Here is a 20,803-nt window from a genome sequence, read left to right as displayed (position 1 = left end):
TGTTTGAGTGGAAGTTTGGCTCAATATTTTTATTAAAGAGAATTTTAGAACTTAATATTTTAAACTATTAATTTGCAATGGCCCTTGGATTTAATCTGATCTACCTATAAATCCAAAATCAACCATATATCACTATTCATGTTAACAATAGTAGTGCCTACATCCTAACTGTATGTTATGAGGATTGAATAATACATATGAAATGGTTAGAAACGTGCCTGAGCCATAGTAAGTGCTCAAAAAGCTGTTACTATTATCTAACTTCCTTTATCTATTTTGTTATTTGCATAAAAAATCCTTTAAAGTTTATTGTGAGGATCAAAATGTGTGCAAGGCATTTGGGACCCACTTAAGATTCAGTAGATACTGTCATAAGAAGTTAAGTGTTAATATAACAATCTTATTCTGTAGTGGGCATTGTAATTTATGGATAACATATTTTTTCATTATTATATTCCTAATCTTATACTCTAAACTGATACAAAACTAACAATAAGTGTATCATTTTTTCTTTATATTGTTGTAATAAAATTGAATTTTCTCTCCAATTCATATGTGTCTTCCAGAGATTACATGAGAAAGGAAATAGGAGTTGCAATTACTATGGATTTGTTAGAAGCATCTATTTAATAACAGATAAGGAAGGAAATACACATTATCAACATATTTTAATAAGCCCAAAATATTAACTTTTTTAACTTAGGTAAGAACCAGATGGGAAAAATGTCTATCTGTACTTTTCAGTCAACTGAGAATGATGAGAAAAAAGAAGCTCACACTGGGAATGTAATGACTAATTTATCAAATGCTTATGCTTCAGGTACGAATGCCATTAACAAATGTATCCCTTTGTTATTTTTAATACATAAATCTCATGTGCTTTACATGTTTATCAAAGCAATTACAATGTTCTTTTTTTTTAATTTTATTATTATACTTTAAGTTTTAGGGTACATGTGCACGATGTGCAGGTTTGTTACATATGTATACATGTGCCGTGTTGGTGTGCTGCACCCATTAACTCGTCATTTAGCATTAGGTATATCTCCTAATGCTATCCCTCCCCCTCCCCCCCACCCCGTAACAGTCCCTGGTGTGTGATGTTCCCCTTCCCATGTCCATGTTGTTCTCATTGTTCAATTCCCACCTATGAGTGAGAACATGGGGTGTCTGGTTTTTTGTCCTTGCGATAGTTTGCTGAGAATGATGGTTTCCAGCTTCATCCATGTCCCTACAAAGGACATGAACTCATCATTTTTTATGGCTGCATAGTATTCCATGGTGTATATGTGCCACATTTTCTTAATCCAGTCTATCATTGTTGGACATTTGGGTTGGTTCCAAGTCTTTGCTATTGTGAATAGTGCTGCAATAAACATACGTGTGCATGTGTCTTTATAGCAATGTTCTTTAAGATCTGACCATTTAATTTACTTTTAGAAGTAGAATGACCAGATCATTTTGTGGCAGTACAGTCAAATAAAGTAAAGTACATCTCTAGGAGATCTTGAAGGGACACCTGCTCCAATGGCATTAATTTTAAATGGTTAATTTTTGGTGAAAAATAAAGGTTGTCCAATGGGACATTGAATGAAGATTGTTGATAAGATTTAGGAAAATGCTACTTTACTTGCTATTTGACATGGCACTTTAATATCTTTAGTTTACAGTGATGATCTTTAGTTTACAATTATATCTCTTGGAAATTTTCTTTTCCATTTAGCTACTGACTTTGTAGTTTATCTCTGTTCTCTAGATTTGTTGCCATCCAAGAATGACAAAGACTTAACAAAATATTTTCTGCTGCAAGTGGTAGATATTCTTTTGCAGTATGTAAAAAAAACCTTTGATGGTAAGAGTAAAATATTGGACTCCCATCAGACTCATCAACTACTTGAAGGTTTGGATGGGTTTACCTTAGAACTGCCTGACCACCCTGAATCTCTGGAACAGTTACTTGTTGATTGCACAGATACCTTAAAATACAGTGTTAAAACAGGTGATTTTTCAGATTGATGTTTTTGAAATGTAAATTGGATGAATAGCTTTGAGTTTACATTTGTGTTGAAAAATGATCATAGTTTTATTTATTCTTATTTAAAATATTTAGCTTTGATTTTTTCAGATTCAATTATCATCTATAAATTGTTTTCAAATTAACAAAATTATTTTAAAATTAAAATTCTAAAAATTAATAAAAGAAAGTAAATGGTTTTGATTCAGGAAATTACATTTTAATGGCAAGTAAATGTATAATTTTTATCAGTTTTCATTAGTTTTATAATGTTCAATATTGATGCCAAATTGATTATCCTTTGTACCAGTAAAATACATAGCATCAAAATTATCATATATATATATATATATCTTGCATTTCTGAAATTGTGTTTTTTGATTAAGTTAGCTTTACTGTAACTAGTTTCTTTTTTTTTTTTTCTTGAGATTGAGTTTCCCTCTTGTTGCCCAGGCTAGAGTGCAATGATGCGATCTTGGCTCACTGTAACCTCTGCCTCCCGGGTTCAAGCGATTCTCCTGCTTCAGCCTCCCAAGTAGCTGGGATTACAGGTGCCCACTATCATGCCAGGCTAATGTTTTGTAATTTTAGTAGATACACAGTTTCACCATGTTAGCCAGGCTAGTCTCGAACTCCTGACCTCAGGTGACCCACCCTCCTCGGCCTCCCAAAGTGCTGGCTTTACAGGTGTGAGTCACCACACCCAGTTACTGTAACTAGATTCTTAGCCATTTAAAGTGATCATAATTTCAGGGGCAAGTGAAGTTTGAATAGGGTCTATGGAACCCTTTTTCTAAAATCTTAAACATACTAAATAGTGTGTTGGAATGAACATAGTCTTTGAAAAAAAGGACCAACAAAGTGGCTCTAAATACATTATCCCTACTTGGGCTTATTAATTTTTATTATGTTATCTTGAAAAATATTTATGTATAATTTTAATAATTAGAAATCGTTTGTGAATGGATACCTTATATTTGATAAATATCAAATATATGGACATTGTTATGATATTTGTTACACCCCAGCACTTTAAATATCACTAATATTTTATTTTCAGACCAAACTGATCTGCCATGCTAATGCACAAAGATGATTTACATTTGAGAATGCTCATTGCTGCCTGTATTTTAATAACAGAAAACAAAGGATGCTTGTCTTTAAATTTATCTTAAATAAACAGAGAATATCCTTTGAGATAAATCCTATGCAATATTACCATTTAAAGTTTTAGAGAAGTCATGGGGAATTTCTCATAGGATATTGATCGTTATAAAAAGGTATGCCACAAAATAATATGTTCAATATCTCAGTTATATTTAATTATATTGTTAATTCCATGTGTGTATGCATACACAATATATGTGTCTATATCTACCTATTTATAATAAACACATTTGTAAACTATCTTTGTATCATTTTAGGATATCTTTGTAAATATCATTTGTAGAATATATTATAAATAGGTAGTTGAATAGATAAGTAGGCAGGTTGTCTCCTATACATGCATAAAAAATCACTATTCTGTATGTGTAGTTTGTATTTTGTGTATTTCTAAAACATGTAGTATATTTATAACTAGAAAACCATTTTTAAACAAAATAAAAAGCCTTTATAAGATTAGAAAAAAAATACCCTGTTGTAGACTCAAATTTAACCGTATAAAGTAAATGTGAAATTAAAATAAATTCAGCTTAGAAATAAAAATAGCAAATGGTATTTCTGAAAAATAGTGGGGCAATTGGGAAGCATTTCTGACTTACGTAAATTAAATTCCTTTTTTTTACTTTATCTAGCATTGCAAATGTAGGGTAAATCTGTAGACCCACCCTCCACTTTTCCATTTCCATTTCTGTACATCTGAAGTGCAGAGAGAAAAAAATAAAGATGCTAAGAAAGTGATAAATAACAGAAAGGAACACTTGGCTAACACAGCTCACACCTTCCAGACATTACATTTCATCCACGTAATAAGTACGTATTGAGTTCCTGTTTGTTAAGAACCCACGAAGTTTGCTCTAGGAGAGGACACTGTTGAAACACGGATAATGTAACATACTAGAGGAAAAATGAGAGGGACTCACAAAGAGCTGTGACACAAGTCGTCTGTAAAATATGTCATGAAAGAAGTGCAAAAGATAATCTAGGGGATAAGAAGGGGAAGATTAATTTTTATTTACTTACTTATTTGAGACAGGGTCTTGCTTTGTTACTCAGGCTGGAGTGCAGTGGGGTGATCATGGCTCACTGCAGCTTTGACATCCCACACTCAAGCGATCCTCCCACCTCAGCCTCCCAAGTAGCTGGGAGTATAGGCACACACCACCACACCTGGCTAATTTTTGTATGATTTGTAGAGACAGGGGTCTCACTATGTTGCCCAGGCTGGTCTCAAACTCCTGAGATCAAGAGATCTGCCCTCCTCGGCCCCCCGCCCTGCGGAAAAACTGAGGTTTGTTTTAACTGTTTAGTTATCACTGAGATTTTAATGATGCATAGCCCGTGATAGTAATTAGTATTTTGTAGACATGAAATGTAAATAAAAATAGCCTACTTAGCTTATTGCTATTTTTAATTTTTTTTTGCTTAATAATGGCTCTTTAGTTAAACCTGTATAGAGCAATACTGTATTTCCAGACAATATGGTTTGTTTCATATGTTGTATAAATTATTATACAAAATAAATTTATAAATTATATTCCAAAGTGCTGGGATTGCAGGCATTAAGCCAGGAATCCCAGGGAAGATTACTTTAAACTAAGTTGGATATTGTGTGAATATATTTGTCTTGCTATAAAGGAATACCTACATCTGATAATTACTTATAAAGAAAAGAGTTTTATTTGGCTCACGTTTCTGCAGGCTGTACAAGAAACACGCCAGCCTCTGCTTCCAGTGAGGGCTTCAGGGAGCTTTTACTCATGGCAGAAGGCCAAGGGAAGCCAGCGTGCCACATGGTGAGAGAATGAACAAGAGAAAGAGGAGGACAGGAGCAAGCCTTTTTAAAAGTCAGATCTCCCAGTAACTAATAGAACCAGAACTCGCTCATTACAGCAGAGATGTCACCAAGCCATTCATGAAGCATTTGCCCCCGTGACCAAAACACCTCCCATTAGGCCCCATCTCCATCATTGGGGATGACATTTCAACACGAAATCTGGAGGGGACAAATACCCAAACTATATGAAATACAGATTGCTCACTTTGACAACTAATAAAGATTACTTACTAATATAAATCTTTAAAAATCATTGTAAAAGGATCTAATATTATGCCCCCAAAAACATATAAGCAGCTTTTCAGTGAAAATTTAATGTTTTAGATGGCTTCTCCCCACTTTGCCCAAGTGGTCCATGGAAGTAGTTGTACACACCCCCATCCTTGACCTTCCTTCCTCAGATGCAGGACCTTTCTCACCCTTGAGCGTATTGAGATCTGTTTCAGTTTGCTCCTTTTCCAAATCTTTTTGTCTGGCAATGCCGAAGTTTAGATCTTACCTTAAAAATCACTTCCTCCAGGAAGACTTCTCTGGAGATTTCCTCGGCCCACTCCCCTGGCTACTTTCACTCCCCTAGGAATGCAGTTACCACACCCACTGTTTTCCTATGTAGCACTTTTTACAATTGTAATCAAACACATTTGTATCATTATCTGTTTAATGTCTTTCTTTGCGACCAGCCTGTAAAATCCGCATGACAGCAACTATGCCCATTGGTTTACCACCATATCTCCAATACTTAGGAATGTCTCTGTATAGGATAGCTCCTCAGTAATGTTTACTGAATAACATAATTTAAGTGTGCTTGATACATGAGTACCTGGTAAGTGAAAAACTTATCAAATTTCAGTATTTTTTAACTCTAGTTTTTATTTTGGCCTATTGCAATTTTGTTTTTGTCTCCAAGACGTCCTCGCTATTTTAACCAGCTGTCCAGTGGGTTAGATATGATTGGACTTGCAGGGTAATGGTTGACAGCCACTGCAAATACCAACCTGTGAGTAGCCCTCTGTACCTAGGAAATGTGAGATTATTAGACACACGTAAGCAAGAGTGAAGATGTAGGTAGTGGAAGTTCCATTTTGCTGGATACGATGCTTGCTGTGTCAAAAACAAATAGTTGAAACTTGGGAGAAATGCAAAGAAGCTGCTATGTGTTTCCTGTGTGACATGTGTGAAGTTTACATGGTTGTCTGAAAATTCTCTGGCAGTGTTCAGGGCCTGAATTTACTTGATTAGCCTCAGATGTTAGGGTGTGGACTGGGAGTCAAGTTCTAGGAGTGGAATCATTTCAACACTACTCAAAACAGCCCACAGTATGTAGTTGTTTAAAAATACACACACATAGAGGCCAGGCACGGTGCCTCACACCTGTAATCCCAGCACTTTGAGAGGCCGTGGCAGGTGGATCACTGGAGGTCAGGAGTTCGAGACCAGCCTGGCCAACATGGTGAAACCGCGTCTCTATTAAAAACACAAAAATTAGCTGGGTGTGGTGGTTCACCCCTGTAATTCCAGCTACTCAGGAGGCTGAGGCACAAGAATTGCTTGAACCTGGGAGATGGAGGTTGCAGTGACCCGAGATTGCACCACTGTACTCCAGCCTGGGAGACAGAGGGAGGCTCCGTCTCAAAACAAAACAAAACAAACAAACAAAAAAACCCAAAAAACAAAAAAAGCACATACACATATATATGAAAAGTTCTCCGAATATAAATTAGAACCTCAATCGTATTGAATAAACTTTTAAAGAAAAGTTAGATTTAACTTTGACATGATTATTTTAAAATATTGACTTTTGCCATGGCAAAACTTGTGGCCATAAGAAAATTAGATATACTGCTGATGTGTTTTGAAGTAAAGTTAATTTTAGGGCAGTATTTTTCAAAGTAAAAAAGAATAGAGAGATGATTGGATATTAAATTGAAAGGAATAGTCTGTGTCAGATGTTAATATAATTTAGCAATCAAAAGAGATAGCTGGTAGAACTTCAAACTTTAAAACCAAGAACTAAATATTTATAAGAGCCTGCCCTGTTATGTGGGAAAACTGAGGTTTATTGTAACTGTTTAGTTATCATTGAGATTTTAATGATGCATAGTCCATTGTGGTAATTAGTATTTTGTAAATATGAAATAAAAGTAGTGTACTTAGCTTACTGCTATTTTTAATTTTTTTTTGCTTTGTAATGGCTCTTTAGTTAAACCTGTATAGAGCAATACTGTCTTTCCAGACAATAGGCTATATTTTATATGTTATATATTATACAAAATAAATTTATAAACTATATTCCATAGTTTGGAATCCCATTATTATGAGACTTAATCATTCTCTATGTGAAGAAAATACATATTATTGAGCTTAAATAGAGGAATAGTGGAAAGCATAGGTAGTAGATGCAAAGAGAAATAATTTAAGAGATAGACGGTTTTTTATTTTCAAAAAGTTTCCTCATTCTTAATGACTGGATATCTCTTACCATAATCTTAAGATGGTACAAAAGCATGTAAGACGGAATTAGAGAAAATCAAATTGGATTCCTAATTCTACCACTCTACAATGCTGTGAAGATTAGTAAGTCACTGTTTCCTGAAAATAGTAATACCTATTACACAAAGGTGAAATAGGATCACAAAGGTCATGTGTGGAAGCTGAAATTGACACAGTACATTCTGGCGGAATTAAGCCCTGTTGAAATAGAAGTGAATAAGGCTTGCTTCCTACTCCGTTCCTCTTAGAACTAAAATCTTAATTCTAATAGTCAGTGGGTTTTCTTAGTCTGCATCTCTGAACAGAGCTGGAGGCAAGAGCTTCTGTCTTACTTTATTTTTAGGGTATGCCATGCGAAAGGGAAAGGTTGAGAAGAAATGAAGTGAGTCAGGAAAGGACAGAAGAGCAGTATAAGGAATCATTAGAGACCTGGGTCTAAGCATGAATATAAGCACAGTGAGTGCTTGATCCCCCGGGGTTTGTGCTTCTCAGGACAGTTCATCTGTGGGGAGGAAGGGAAAAGAATTTACACTCCACCAGGTCTCCTAGGGCCAAAGGATTGTACCATAGGATATATTGACTTCCCCCTACCTGATGGATGGGCATTTTGGTTTCAGGCTGAAAAGGAAACTTCTGGGCAGGAGGCCAGTGACTGCTGTCAAGAGAGGAGGTGACTCACTGTTAGGGGCTGTGTGTGAGTGTGGCTGGGCCTGAATATTGTCCAAAGGCCTCAGAGGCAGAGCAAGCTGAGAGCATCCAAAGCAGCATATAAATAGTGCCTGATGTCAATATCTATGTTTAAGGACACTTAAAGGAGACTAAACATTTTCGATGACAAATAAAAGGATTTCTTGAGACTAACGAAAGCCACCTTCAGGTTTCAGAACCCACTGTAAATATTTCACTGTTTATTGTACAGAGTGTGCACTAAGGAAAGCTTATAGCCTTGAATTCCGACTTTTGCTTTTTGAAGAGCTGACTCTAATTGCACAGTGTGACAACAGAGGGAGAGTTCCCATCACGGTCATATCTGAATCCTTTTCCCTGGGTTCCCACATTATTCTTGTCTTGTGCTATCTTCTTGCTTTACAGCTGTTGTTATTGAAAACATAATAACTCTTAGTTGTTTTTTGGTGTGTTTCCTCAAAGTACAATCCTTACACAAAGGATGTTGATCAATCAATTTCTAGAAAAGGCATTTTCTACCCTTTTCATGTTCTGCAAAACATTGTTGCAACTCCAGATCTGTGTCTTTTTAACTTGTCTATTAAGGAATATATAGGTTTTTTTCTTAATAACTGGGCATTTTCTGATCCTAAACTATGTTGTGTGTTCTGAAGGGATGGGAGTTGCTTTCAAAATTCCTCCAGGTGGGAAAGAAATTTTCAGATATTGCACAAAACAATGGAAGTCATGGCGCTTTCTTTGTAGAACTAATATACTCAATCTGGAATAAGCAATTTAGAATATATAAAAGGTAACCATTTCTTGCATAGTCTAATATAGAATTAAAAAGTATATGATCTTGTTAACACATGACTTGACTTTGCCTCTTCTGTGTAATATAAGTCACAGCTGAATTTATCTATATGTATTATAGGTTTACATATGAAATAGCTCCAGTTTTTACTGTAATGGAGACAATTCTTCTCAAGAAGATGTATGAAATTATTGGCTGGGGAGAAACAGAAGCAGATGGAATATTTTCACCTGGTAAGAAAAAGCAACTTTCTGTAAGCTAAATAAAATACCTATCGGGAGACACTCAAAATGTATTCCAACTAATATTGCTATTTTTGACAGACATTTGTAAGCCATTGTGCTATCATTGCAAATGAAATTTCCAGAAATCTAAAGGTGGGAATTTCATTCTTTGACCTTTCACCAATTTCAGGGAAGGATAATTTTAAAATAACAATGATTTAGCACCTCATTAGTTTCAGAAACTGTCAAATTGTTATTTCAATAAACATTTATTAGGATTGAAATTAGCTTAACGGTCATTATTTCTCTTCCACAGGTGGCAGTATATCAAACCTCTATGGTATTTTAGTAGCTCGCTACAAACAATATCCAGAGATAAAAACAAAAGGCATGACTGCACTCCCATGCATTGTATTATTTGTTTCTGAGCAAGTAAGTACCAAGTGTAGGTTTTTTCCAACTTTTAAGAATCATCAAAGATAACCTGATAAAATATAGACTAAGAATATTGGCATTATGCTTCTATCAAATATGTTCAGATAATCTCTGAGTCCGGATCTACATATTGATATTGAAAAGGAAAAAACTTTCCAGTAAATATAGGCTCTATAGGTAAGCAATACAAATAATTCAGGATTAAAATTTAATTTCAGCATGACAAACAGAAAGCAGATGTGATTATAAATATAAAACATTCTGCTAACTTTACCAAAATAATTGTTTTAAAAATTTCAAAGATTTAGTAGTTCTTTTTCACACTGAATAAAAAGAAAAAGAATGTAATTACTGTTTCATCTTTCCAGTTCGGACCAAAGGAATCAGTTAAAAGAAAACTGTATTTTTTATAGACTAGATCCTCAGCCAAACTCTTCTGATGTTGACGGTATCTCCACTGATATCTCCTTTACATTGAGTATTCCACTCTCGTGCATAGAATCAAAACTTTGTAAACCTGTAATCTGATTTCTTCTTATCTATCATGGCAACATTTATGATCTTAAAATGTAGTAGCCATCCCAGTTTGAGAGTTCTACCTAAAAGTACCTAGAAACAAAGAGTTTTTATTGAAATATTCCTGTTTTTGCAGTGCACTCCCTTTGCCAAACTCAAATTGGCATTACACGTCTATATAGTAAGTCCTCACTTAACGTCACAGGTTCTTGGAAACTGTGACTTTAAGAGAAGCAATATACAATAGATCCTTGGATTACATCAGTTGCTTTATTATAATGTCAAAGAGAAAAAAAATACTGGTTTCGTTTTACATCTTTTCGGCTAAAGTCAGTTTCCAAGAACCTATGGCTACGTTAAGTAAGTACTTACTATGTATTATCAAGTTGGAAACTACTACTTTATATTCAATGCAATGTATTACAGAACTTTATACAACTTAACATGCTTGTTTACAAATGCAATTGTCATCGTTTGAAATATAATTTGAAAATATATATAATGAGTAAATAAGCTGAAATTCCATAATGTTGATATTTAAGAAATCAGTTTTTTATTTAATCTGTGTATTCTTTATTGAAATAGAAACATGGTTAAGGTTTTAATTTCTGTATTTTTTAATCTCATATATCTGGTCTTTTCCTGGCGATTAAAAATAATCCGGGCCAAGTTTATCTTTAGAGCTGCTATCACCTCTGTCTTGCTGGTATTATTTACATAAGGCAGGATGATACAAGGACAAAGTAAACTAGCAGGCAAGAGATCAAAGTGGGTGTCAAAGTCAGAATTAAGAATTACAGGCACTGGAATATTCAGTACATTCATAAGACCTCATGCCTTAAAAAAAAAAAAAATCTCAAATGGGCTGGGCACGGTGGCTCACGCCTGTAATCCTAGCACTTTGGAAGGCTGAAGCTGGCGGACTGCCTGAGCTCAGGAGTTCCAGACCAGCCTGAGCAACACAGTGAAACCTCATTCCTACTAAAATACAAAAAATTAGCCGGGCCTGTCATCGTGCGCTTGTAGTCCCAGCTACTCAGGAGGCTGAGGCAGGAGAATTGCTTGAACCCGGGAGGCGGAGGTTGCACTGAGCCTAGATCATGCCACTGCACTCCAGCCTAGGCAACAGAGCGAGACTTTGTCTAAAAAAAAAAAAAAATCTCAAATGCAGGAGCTAGAGCTGTCCAGAACAGAAAAAGATTTTCCTGGAGGATACTGTCGCTAACTTTATAAATGATGTGGCTTCGTGTGTATGCAGGGAACTAAAATATTCAAGCTCCCACTCAAGCATGTAAAGAGTTCTATTCTGTGACAGTGCCTTCTGGAAAGAGGTGCTACAACATTCTAGATCCCAACAAATGTCAAGATGGGGGCCTGGAAATATGCCTTGATACTTGCATGCATATACATCCACAGACCCATTCAAAGCTATGCATACATGCCCCAAGTGCACTTGTGTGTAAATGGGGATTTCATGTAGGAGAAGTAATGTCTTGTCTTGTCTTATTTTTGCCCAAGGGTCATTAGTCAATAAAAAAAAGCTGCAGCAATTCTGGGTATTGGAATTGATAATGTAATTGAAGTAAAGTGCGAAGAAAGGTAGGTTTCTTAATACATTCTCAAAGTTTTATTATTACTATGCTTCACAGATTAAGATTTCATTTGCCTGTGGTTCCATTCTTTGGCAAGAATCCTCTCCCAGATTCATTTTATTTATGTTTTAAAGATGAGTCATTATGAAAGAAGCACCAAAATTATTTACCCTATTGTTGACATTTATTTACTAACTATGGCCTTATGAAAATTCTATTGCCATATATTTGTTCCCTATTTTATATTTATTAAATAAATTATAAACATAGTGATGTTTCGAAATTAAAAATTCAACCGTGTTAGAGTAGAAGGTGAAAATATATTTTCTTTGGATCCAATTCTTCAGAAATAAGCAATATTACAAACTTTATACAGATTCTGGATATAATTTTTATTAATATCAAACTTATTCATACATCAATTCTGTGTTATGTTCTGTTATTTGCTTTATTTCCTTTGGCTTTATGGTATAGCTTCGAAATCTTGTCTCGTGAATTCACAGACTTTTTTTTTTAAGTAAGTTATATCAGTTTCCAATTTTATAAATGCAGCATAATTTTACAAGTCCTATTTAAAAAGACATTTATAGGTTTTCCCATTGATTTTAGTACTTAAGAACAGTGCTTAAATGAATGTAATAAACATATTTGAGTTTAATAAACACCTTTGAGTTGTCTTGTATGAATATCTCTCATATGAATGCCCATAGGTTCAAATTATGTGTGAATTTATAACTCAATATAAATTTTCCATTTGCCCTTTAAACATTTTTAGTTAATTATATTCTTATCTGAAATGTAATATTAAAATATTATCAATATTTTTATACTTAGAAAATCTGACAGAAATGATGTCTATTGTTGTTCAAAACAATAGAAATCTTTTAATATACTGACCTGCCAATTGTATATTACTGTGAATTAACTGTACATGTCCTTTGCCTATGTTTTTAGTGGTAGTTGATTACTTCTTATTGCCTTATAAGAAACATTTATATATTATGAAATTCTGAAATATATAAATATAAAATATCTTGCAAATATTTTTATAAGTTTATTATCCAATAAACTTTATCACAGGTTGTTTGTCCCTGCACGTTTCCTGAGAATTACCACTCTAAAGATATTTTACATCACTTCTACTATTATTAATAGGATTTTTCTACTATTTATTTTCAATAATTAGTATGACGAAATTGAGCCATAGTTTACTTATGTAACTTGCTCAACATTTTTTTTATAAACAACTTTAGGTATTATAGGTATACAAACATATGTACTCCAATTAGGTTTCTTATTTTGTTATCTGTCTCTTTTTTTTCAAAAAGAAAATAGAATATTGAAGATAGATAGCGAGCATTATCATCTTGGTACTGACTTTAATTAAAATGTTTCCAGTGAATTATCTCTAAGCCTGCTGGCAGTTAGTCTCATAGCTGAACGGAGTAGAAAAATATTGGCTTTAATTTATTTCATGGAAATGTGAGGCCACCTTAATTTATGCCACCCCCGTCCCCCCTCAAATTTGAACGCCTGATATTTTTAATCTTGATATCAAGAGGTCTTAATAACTAAAGTTTTAAGGGCCGGGCGGGTTGCTCATGCCTGTAATCCCAGCACTTTGGGAGGCCGAGGAGAGCGGATCACGAGGTCAGGAGATCGAGACCATCCTGGCTAACACGGTGAAACCCTATTTCTATGAAAAATACCAAAAATTAGCCGGGCGCGGTGGCGGGCGCCTGTAGTCCCAGCTACTCCGAAGGCTGAGGCAGGAGAATGGCGTGAACCCGGGAGGCGGAGCTTGCAGGGAGCCGAGATCGTGCCACCGCACTCCAGCCTGGGCGAAAGAGCGAGACTCCGTCTCTAAATAAATAAATAAATAAATAAATAAATAAATAAATAAAGTTCAATTACTTTAACAAAATAAGGAAAGAAAAAAAAAGAATGATCGAAAGGGAGTTTATTATTTTGTATCTTCCTTACAATGATCAAAATCTTCTGATTAGTAAGAGTGCAGATTTTAAGGTGACTGAATAGTAGATAAAGCATTCTCTAACTTAAACGTGGCTTAAATTAATTGAACATTTATTACTTATTCATACACTTATAAATGTCTTTAGGAGACACTAAAAACTGATTGTTTTAAAATCTTGCACAACACTTATTCTAATTGGTAGAATTTGTATGTTTATATACTTATAATAAATCAATGTGTATTTGCATTTTTGAGGGGAAAGATGATTCCAGCTGAGTTAGAGAAAAATATATTACAAGCTAAAAAGAAGGTATGTTCTATGGTTCTATATTTAACATGCAAATATCTTTATATATTTTACCTATTTTTATTAGTGAAAAATAATTGATAAGAAAATTGCTTAAAAAATAGAATAAACACAAAATGTGGGAAATTTCTTATAAAACTGAAGTGGTGTAATGAAGTAGCATTGCAGTATTTCTAATATTATTGGTTCTGTTAAATATGAAAGGGAAATTCATCAGGGTCTTCCTCATATAATGGAATTTGGCCATTTCCATGTTTGTGGTGTTACTTTCTTTAAAATAAGTGTAAACGGAAATAACAATAAATAAAATTGAGAGGGAAAGGTATAAATCCACCTTACAGTTATGTTACTACCTCTAGTGATTATGTACCTCAGAATATTTGAAATCATTAGCTATTCAATATCCCTAATCAAAGTTATCCAGATTTCTGATATCCCGAAGTGTAATGGGTACCAGTATTGTATATAGTTCCTGTGGACTTCATGAGATTGTAAGAATGATTCCGTTTTTTCATCACCAGGGCCAAACTCCATATGGAGCCTTCGACCCTCTCCCTGACATCACTGATATTTGTGAGAAGCACAAACTCTGGTTGCATGTGGATGTAAGTCATCTCCTTTAGTCTGGCTTGTAATGTCTCTTTTTTAAGAAAAAAAATCCTACAATCCTTAAAGATTCCTAACAGGCATTTCAGGCAAGTCAAAAATTTCTCTGTACCTAGATTTTATAATGAATAAATACAGAAAATACAGATAAAGAATAATCTTATTTACATCTATTTTTCTTTTTTTTCTTTTTTTCTTTTTTTTTTTTTTTTTTGACAGAGACTCACCCTATCGCCCAGGCTGGAGTGTAGTGGCATGATCTCAGCTCACTGCAACCTCTGCCTCCCAGTTCAAGCCATTCTCATGCCTCAGCCTCCTGAGTATCTGGGCTTGCAAGCATGAGCCACCACGCCCAGCCCAAACCTGGCTATTTTTTTTTTTTTTTTTTGTATTTTTAGTAGAGACAGAGTTTCACCATGTTGGCCAGGCTGATCTTGAACTCCTGACCTCAAGTGATCTGCCCACCTTGGCCTCCCAAAGAGTTGGGATTATAGGCATGAGTCACTGCACCTGGCCTACCTAAGTTTATTTTTAAATAGACTTAATACATCATGAAAAGGGCTAAAAATATACCAAATTATATTTAAAAACCTTAATCTCTATTAATATTCAACCCCAAATTTAGAATATGAATGTTAAAGTCAAACATGATTTGAAATTGAAAGAAGACTTAGCCGATTACTCTAATATACATTTCTTTATTAATATCTATTAAAGAAATAATAACTTTTGATGCTATTAATTTAGTACAATAACTTTTAACAGAAATTCCTTTGGCTTTGATTAGAGTTGAATAAAATTAAAGTTATAGCATACCATGGAGATTTTAATTTTTCTGTAGTATAGCCTAATTTGATGCCAACTTTTAAAATCTGTCTTTGGAAATTATAAAGAAAGTTCCTTCTTGAATTAATTAGGAACTTACGACTTCACTGTGTCATGAATAGACAATGAAAATTCATGGTAGGAAATTTTTTAATTCATTGTTTCTTTAAGTAGAATAATTATAGCCATCTTGATAATTATCTAGCATAATAATTAAATCTTCATCATGTTTTAAAATAAATTTAACATAGAAAAAGTAGTCAGTGTAATTAAAAAAAAAGTAATTAGTATAAGAGCACATGTTCTTTGTGTTTGTCGTAGGCAGCTTGGGGAGGTGGACTGCTGCTATCCAGAAACGATTCCTATAAACTCAGTGGCATCGAAAGGTAAGACCTGGGGCATTGCTTGTGAAAGCAAAAGAACCCATTTAGACTCCTTCTCCAGTGACTGTGAGTGCTAACCAGAGCTGCTTTATCACCTAGGGCCAACTCTGTGACCTGGAATCCACACAAACTAATGGGTGTCCCTCTTCAATGCTCTGCTATCTTGATCTGGGAAAAAGTAAATGATTTCTGTTCTTAATTACTGACATAATGGATGGCTTAACAATGACTAGCTTCATTGTGAATGTTTTAAATTAACAAAAATATGACCTCACTGAATTAAACATACTGCAGCGCAATTTGCCCTATGGAGGAGAACTTGTTCTCCTCCCTTGATCTTTAAGTAGCAGTCATTTGACAAAATCAAGTGAGTATAGTGCATAGGTAGTAAACCAGCTACCTGTGGGTGGAAAGATGTGGTATGAGATGAAAGACAGTGAGATCTATAGAAAACCTGATTATTTATAACCCAGTTATTAAAAACATAATGACCAGCCAGGCGCGGTGGCTCACACCTGTAATCTCTGCATTTTGGGATGCTGAGGCAGGCGGATTGCTTGACCCCAGAAGTTCAAGACCAGCCTAGGCAACTTGGTGAAACCCCATCTCCACCCAAAATACAAAAAATTAGCCAGACATGTTGGTGCATGTCTGTGGTCCCAGTTATTCGGGAGCCTGAGGTGAAAGGATAGCTTGAGCCCAGGAGGAGGTTGGAATGAGCCAAGATCTTGCCACTGCACTCCAGCCTAAGTGACAGAGTGAGAGACCCTGTCTCAAAAAACAAAACATAATGGCCATAGATATATGAAAACAATGTGCAACATCATTAATCACCAGGAAAATGCAAATTAAAACTTCAGTAAGATATAACCTCACAACTTTAGGATGCCTATTATACACACACACACACACACACACACACACACAAAGATGAGCATTGGTGACAATGCAGAAAAAATGGAACCCTTGTATACTTTTGATGGGAATGTAAATTAGTGAAAAGAGTATGGGTAAAAAGTATGAAGATTTCTCCAAAAACTAAAAATAGAACTACTATACAATCCCGCAGTCCCACTACTGGGTATATATCTAAAGGAGAGGAAATGAAATGAGAATGCCTAAGAGATAGCTATACTCCCAAGCTAACTGCAGCATTATTCACAACAGTCACATTGTGGAATCAATCTAAGTGTCCATTCATGGATGAATGGATAAAGAAAATGAGGTGTATATATGCAGTGGAATACTATTCGTCCATTTAAAAAAAAAAAAAAAAAAAGGAAATCCTACCATTTGTGACCACATGGATGAACCTGGAAGTCGTTATGTCAAGTAAAATAAGTCAGACACAAAAAAGACAAATACCTCATGATCTCACTCATAAGCAAATCTAAAAACATTGATCCTACAGAACTAGAGGGCAGAATGGTGGCTACCAGGGGCTGAAGCAGTTGGGGAAGGGAGTTCAAGGGAAAGTTGATCAAAGGATACAAAATGTCATTTAGGTAAAAGAAGTAAGTTCAGGAGATCTATTTTAGGACCTGGAAACTACAGTTCATAACAACAGATTGTATTCTTGAAAATTGTTAAAAGAGTGGATGTTACATGATCTCACCACAAAAGTGAAAACTATATGAGGCAATGCATATGTTAATAAACTAGATATAGTCATTCCACCATGCATATATACATCATATATATACACATTCCACAATGCCTATGTAGGAAATGCATGTTAATTAACTGTATTTAGTCATTCCACAATGTATAGTGTGTGTGAAACATGCATATATGCCATACTTCATACATATATATCAAAACATCAAGTTGTACACACAATAAATAAAATTCTATTTGTCAATTTACAAATAAAAGGAAATAATAATTTTAAAAAGCCACCAGGCAAAATATCTCTTAGAGATCAATTTGACCCACTGGCCAATTTGTAATCTTAGAGTATAGAGCCAAAAATAGGGCATATTTTCATGTGGAAGACAATGAGTAACTGCAATATATTTTTGGCACAAAAAACATAAATGTGGCCAGGTGTGGTGGCTCACGCCTGTAATCCCAGCACTTTGAGAGGCTTAGGCGGGTGATTACGAGGTCAGGAGTTTGAGACCAGCCTGGCCAATATGGTGAAAACCCATCTCTACTAAAAATACAAAAAATTAGCCCAGTGTGGTGGTGTGTGCCTGGAGTCAAGCTACTCAAGAGGCTGAGGCAGGAGAATCGCTTGAACCTGGGAGGTGGGGGTTGCAGTGAGTCAAGATCATGCCACTGCACTCCAGCCTGGGTGACAGGGTGAGACTTCATCTCAAAAAAAAAAGGCATAAATGTATGTGTAGTATGACATTATTTTCTGTTTACATGTATATTTATTTCCCTTCATAGTAAATGTGACAGTATATAAGGACTTGAGGTCATAATCTCCTCCAAGTAGAAATACAATTATAAAGTTTGCATATTCTTTATTGAGGTGTCAAGTTGCAAACACATTTTACCTAACTTTCATTTCTACCTTTGGGGACATCATTTTCTATCTTCTCTTATTTGCAAGCAATCCAGAGGTTTTGGGTATAAAAATAATCTGTCTTCCTACTATAGCCTTCGTGCCTACTCTTTGAGTACTTAATGCTCACTTCATCTTCCCTAGTTCTGAGGGAATCTTTATTCATTTTCTCATAGCTAGTGCATTATCAGCTCTGCTGACTGGAACTAGTAACATGAGCTCTGCTTCAGCTCCTGCTAAGTTGCCTGCATGGCAGCAATATCCCGTCCAGAAAATGGCAGATGCCTCATGCTCGAAGCCTGCAGGTTAGCAGACTGATCCTTCTTCAGCGTTGGTGTGTGGCCAGAACCTAGACATTATTGTTTGGCCGTATTTTTTATTTGAGAAGTTTTCAAATTTGTCTCCAACCCCTACCTTGCTAACAGGTCTCTATTTAACTTTCAGACTTCAGATACCTTTCTTTTTATGGCTCAAATACAAATTTTCTGCAGTCTTCTCTGATTTCTTAGCCCACCATGAGTATGTTGAAGTAATACACTTTATTCTACATAAGTACCTATCATGAGTTTTCAAATAAATTGTTTTTTATATTTTGTCTTGTATTTTATCTTTTCCTAAAGGTAGATGGATGGTCAATGGAAGTACAGCAGAATTCCCAAACCAATAAGCATTTACTATTTTTAAGGTCATTTCTGGAAAACAAGTCTATCTTGGTGTAGCCTTGAATTAAGAGGAATGTTTGATTCTTATCTAGTAACCATTTGAATGTCCAGGGCTGCAGATAGACAATTTTAATTCATGCCTTAATGAGTAGAACAAATTGAGTATATCAATATTTAACATATTTTTCAATGCCGACAAGGAATTGAGTATAAGGAAGTAAATATATACATTTTTGTATAATTGTACATAAAATATATTTAAACTGATTTTAAATATTCTTCATTTTTACACTCAAGGGAATGAAAATACCATATGTTTTTCAAACAAAATGCCAACCACATCAATTTCATTTATTCAGAAGAAGCTTTTCATAATGCAAAATATAAACTCATTAAGTAGCTTCTCCTTGTCGCTAAGATGGGGATTGAAATCCTTGACAATGCACAAAGGCCCAGGAGGTATAGTCTGTGGCTTTCTCTGAACTCTTACTTCCTCTTGTGTTTCCTTTTGTTTTATTCATATCCATTGGCTTCCTTTTAGTTCCAAAAAGATGTAGTGCAGCTCTCTCCGTTATGATCTCAGTACATCTTTGTCCTTCCACCTGTCATGGTCTGACTCAACTTTCACTCCCACAGCTCTCTCCCCCAGCATCTTTCTTGCTAAACTGCTGAATTCAAAAATGTTTTTTACTCAGAAGCCTTCCTTGACTTCCAGGCTACATGGAATCTTTGACCCTTAGACCAGAATATTCTATAGCACCATGAAAACTCTTTCATGACATTTATCATGGGTATAATTTGACACTCATATCTGTGACATTGTGATTAGTGCCCAGCCCCGCCCTTACCTACCCAGCCTCCTGCCACTCAGACTATAAGTTCTATGAAGGCAGAGTCTCTCTACCCTTTTTCTCACCACAAATCCACTGTCTCAGCACCATGTATGACAGGTGCTATAAATATATGCTGCTTAATGACTAAGTGTAGCTCAATCATCACACCAGATAAAGCTCATCTTTTTTTTTTTATTATACTTTAAGTTTTAGGGTACATGTGTACAACGTGCAGGTTTGTTACATATGTATGCATGTGCCATGTTGGTGTGCTGCACCCATTAACTCATCATTTACATTAGGTATATCTCCTAATGCTATCCCTCCCCCCTACCCCACCCCACAACAGACCCTGGTGTGTGATGTCCCCCTTCCTGTGTCCAAGTGTTCTCATTGTTCAATTCCCACCTATGAGTGAGAACATGCAATGTTTGTTTTTTTTCCTTGCGATAGTTTGCTGACAATGATAGTTTCCAGCTTCATCCATGTCCCTACAAAGGACATGAAGTCATCATTTTTTATGGCTGCATAGTATTCCATGGTGTATATGTGCCACATTTTCTTAATCCAGTCTATCATTGTTGGACATTTGGGTTGGTTCCAGGTCTTTGCTATTGTGAATAGTGCCACGATAAACATGTATGGATGTGTCTTTATTGCAGCATGATTTATAATCCTTTGGGTATATACCCAGTAATGGGATGGCTGGGTCAAATGGTATTTCTAGTTCTAGATCCCTGAGGAATCGCCACACTGTCTTCCACAATGGTTGAACTAGTTTACAGTCCCACCAGCAGTATAAAAGTGTTCCTATTTTTCCACATCCTCTCTAGCACCTGTTGTTTCTTGACTTTTTAATGATTGTCATTCTAACTGGTGTGAGACGGTATCTCATTGTGGTTTTGATTTGCATTTCTCTGGTGGCCAGTGATGATGAGCTTTTTTTCATAT

The 20,803-nt window shown here is 35.3% G+C and overlaps 1 pseudogene; it reads left to right on the top strand.

Moving 5' to 3' along the window:
* The first annotated feature begins 723 nt into the window (after positions 1–723).
* The window catches only part of LOC100598901, a 52,108-nt pseudogene continuing 32,028 nt past the window's right edge, over positions 724–20,803 (top strand).

Source organism: Nomascus leucogenys, chromosome 4 (assembly GCF_006542625.1).
Source record: "Nomascus leucogenys isolate Asia chromosome 4, Asia_NLE_v1, whole genome shotgun sequence".
Classification (NCBI taxonomy): domain Eukaryota; kingdom Metazoa; phylum Chordata; class Mammalia; order Primates; family Hylobatidae; genus Nomascus; species Nomascus leucogenys.
This window is presented reverse-complemented; position numbering and strand designations above follow the sequence as displayed.